The following is a 3,680-nucleotide window of genomic DNA, read 5'->3' as shown; positions in this document are numbered from 1 at the left end:
AGGAAGGCCCGCATACCACAAAAAAAAAAAAAAAAAAAAAAAAATTAACCCTAATTTCTAACTGAGATATTTAGAACATATCCCTTCTTTGCCTGCTCCCTTCTCCCTACACCCCTCACCCACCAACTTCCATACACACAAGAACTGCCACTAGAAGCTCTAGGAGTCTTCTTCCCACTAAATGCACAGTACCAACAGAGACACTGTAGGTTACTGGCAATGGCTCCTGTATCCTTGAAAAAGGGGTCAAGGGACACACAGATAGGACAGTGAAAGACACAAGGGAAGGGGAGAAAAAGAAAGGCAAGTCCGAGGATGGAGGTGTGAGAACAGAGAAGGAAGAGATGTGTGCTTATGTACGTGTGCTGGGGGAAGGGAATGCTGGGAGAACCCACAGTAATTGGACTTGTTTCCTTCTCTTCTCTCTCTCAAGGGCTGAGTAATACAAAGGATAGTAAAGTTCTGTTTGTAATAAATTAACCTTGGTTGGGATGAAAAAGGTAAAGTAGGAAGTGGTTTACGTACAGGGAGTCTCCTCAACAGAATATGATCCGCTTTACCTTCCCTTTAAAAACAGAACCACAGACCAAATCATTTATTTAAACACGCTGATTTAAAATGTACCAAAAGGGCTTCCCTGGTAGCGTAGTGGTTGAGAGTCCGCCTGCCGATGCAGGGGACACGGGTTCGTGCCCCGGTCCGGGAGGATCCCACATGCCGCGGAGCGGCTGGGCCCGTGGGCCATGGCCGCTGAGCCTGCGCGTCCGGAGCCTGTGCTCCGCAACGGGAGAGGTCACAAAAGTGAGAGGCCCGCGTAAGGCAAAAAAAAAAAAAAAAAAAGTACCAAAGATAATTTTGCATCTGGTCAAAGAAAGGTTTTGATTTCTCTAGTGTGGTCAAATTTTATTTCTTTAAGATAAAGTAGACCCTCATTCCTATAACAGAGCCATCAGGGTACATGAGCTAAAGAATAGTAAATGTTTCGCTTATTTTCTGATATGAGTTTTATGAGAGAGGAAATGAGAAGCTAGGCTGGCTCAGAAGGTCAGAAGCTAGGGTACAAGAGAAGAGAGAAGTCCATTAAGGCCTGCGATGCAGCAACAATCCTAGGCTGGGGCAGTATGGTACCCAGCTTGCTTGCTCTAGGCCAATTCCAACTCCAGTATAAGCCAAGCACCTGAAAATAGCAGCTCAGCACAAGCAGATCTTATTCTTAGAGGGGTTTAAGAGGTTATTCACTTTACTTCTGTTGCTAGCTACAACAAATCTGAGGAAAAATACCCTGATCAGAAGACCAATGATCATAAGAATGCCACCGTAAGACCCACTGTGGAAGGATGTGATTGCTGTTTCTACATTTTACTTTTTATTCTCCCACCAAAGAAACAGAGATCTCTTCCTTTTCAGTGCCTGGAGTTAAAGTGCTCAACTTAGTTGCAACATGCAGGTAGACTAGGAAGAACTAAAATAAGTTGTCCATATATTGCTTATTCAGTCAAAATCCATTTGGCAGCAATGAAATTCATTATTCTAAACATATTTCTCACTTAAAATGTGCAGAACATTTTGCTATGCTAGTGGTTTATCAGGTCTGGTTCTGCAGCAGAAACATTTGTGAAATTTTTCAAAAATGTCTATGCTAGGGTTCCTCTCCAACCTACCAAATCTCTACAGTGGGGGCCCAGGCATCTATTTAGCTGTTTTGAGAAGGTAGGCGAGTAGATCCTCAAGCTATCCTCTGCCATTTAAACTTATTTGACTGAAAACTAGTAGCCTGCTGAATCTGGCCCTCAGAGTAATTTTATGATACAATGTTTTCAAAGGTTTTGAATTCATTGTCAAATATTAAAAATGAAATGAGATTCCACATAAAACCCAGGATTTCTGGGGTCTGGGGTTTTTTTTTTGAAAATTTAAAGATCTGAAATGTCACTAAAGAAGGTGGGAGAATCCTGACTAAAGAAGAATTGTAGTATTGCAGGTCTGTGTTGAAGGCCAGTTTGGGTTTGTGTCATTTCTGATAATAGCCACATACCAAGTTTTATGACTTCCTCCAGTAATTTTTGGCTGCCTGTGGGCACACATGACTAAAATAAAACCTTGGATGAGAATTTAAAGTACTGGTAAGAAACTTAATGAAATTAATGAAATGAGGAACCAAAAAATCTAAGCTGGATAAAGAAGTAAAAACACAAAGGGATTGAGAGGTAAGGGAAGTAGAGAGGTGACTATACTGAGGTCTGAATGAAAATAAAAAATGGTTAAAATAGCAGTTAATCATGATGATGATGATGATGCATATTAAGTGCTTATTCTGTGCCAGATACTCTAGTAAGCATTTTACATGTATTAAGCTCTCACTATACTCACAGAAGTTAAGTATTATTCAATAATTCCCATTTTAAAGATGAGGACACAGGTAAAGAATAGCTAAGCGACTTGCCTAAGAAACAAGGGCTAATAAATGGCAGAGATGGAATTCAAATCCTGGCAATCTGGTCCTAATTATTATGCTAAAGTGCATTTCTAGCAAGCAACTAGAGGACAGAGGTTAAGACTAAAGAAAAGATATTTGAATGGAATTTCAGAGTGGTATAATTCTGAGGGATGACAAATTCCAAGGAATTGAAGAGAAATAAATTATGGTAAACTTGGGATTTGTGATACATCAATCAAGTTTTCAAAATAGCATACATTTCTAGGTAGCATGTATCAGTCAGAGTTCTTAGCTGCAAGCAACAGAAGCTAACTCTGACTGATTAGGCAGGAAATGAGTTTTTATTGAGTGTTTATTAAAGTAATAAGCAGTTTCAAGGCAAAACTCCTAAGAACACCTATCTTCACACTGCCAAACTGATTAGATGAGGTAAACTATTCTTGCTGGGAAGCACCAGATGCTAGAATTAGCTCTCTTATCATCTAGGAATGTAGTAGCCATTGCTGCTACTACTGTACACTACGGACACTGAAGCCATTGCTGCTGCCAAGGAAACTGTAAGCACTCTTCAACTCTGCCTTCTTGCATCTCTAAACTAAATCACAGAGCCTGGAGATTTGTCTGATTGGCAGAGCCTAGTTCACGTCCTGTGCTTTTTTTTTTGGCCACACCACTTGTGGGGATCTTAGTTCCCCAACCAGGGATTGAACCTGGGCCCCTGGCAGTGAGGGCATGGAGTCCTAACCACTGGACAGCCAGGGAATTCTCTCCTGCACTCTTAAAAGGGAAACTAGGAAAGTGAGCTTTTGCTTCCACCTTGATGAGACAGTGATTGTGGTGTGGGCCATTCCTCAAGTATAGAATGTTCACAAGATGCTAAGTAACCACCAATATGACTAATATCCACTACAAAGAACACTGCTAACACACACTACTATGCAAGCACATTTTAGGAGAATTTGTTGTATACATTTGCTTTAGCTAAAGGGTGAGAATGATTCAAAATGGAACCATAATACCCTAACATCTTAAACCATAACATCTTAAAGTCTATTCATTAAAAATGAGGTGGGGGGCTTCCCTGGTGGTGCAGTGGTTGACAGCCCGCCTGCCAATGCAGGGGACACGGGTTCGTGCCCCGGTCTGGGAAGATCCCACATGTCGCGGAGTGGCTAGGCCCATGAGACATGGCCGCTGAGCCTGCGCGTCCAGAGCCCGTGCTCCACAACGGGAGAGGCCACAA

At 41.7% G+C, this 3,680-nt stretch overlaps 1 protein-coding gene across 3 annotated transcripts in view; it reads right to left on the bottom strand.

Moving 5' to 3' along the window:
• The window catches only part of INTS7 (integrator complex subunit 7), a 95,968-nt gene that overhangs the window by 87,754 nt on the left and 4,534 nt on the right, over positions 1-3,680 (bottom strand). The gene's annotated exons all lie outside the window — the stretch shown is intronic.

Source organism: Physeter macrocephalus, chromosome 4 (genome assembly GCF_002837175.3).
Source record: "Physeter macrocephalus isolate SW-GA chromosome 4, ASM283717v5, whole genome shotgun sequence".
In the NCBI taxonomy this organism is placed as follows: Eukaryota; Metazoa; Chordata; class Mammalia; order Artiodactyla; family Physeteridae; genus Physeter; species Physeter macrocephalus.
The sequence above is the reverse complement of the archived record's forward strand: the minus strand, read 5'-3'. Positions and strand labels throughout refer to the sequence as shown.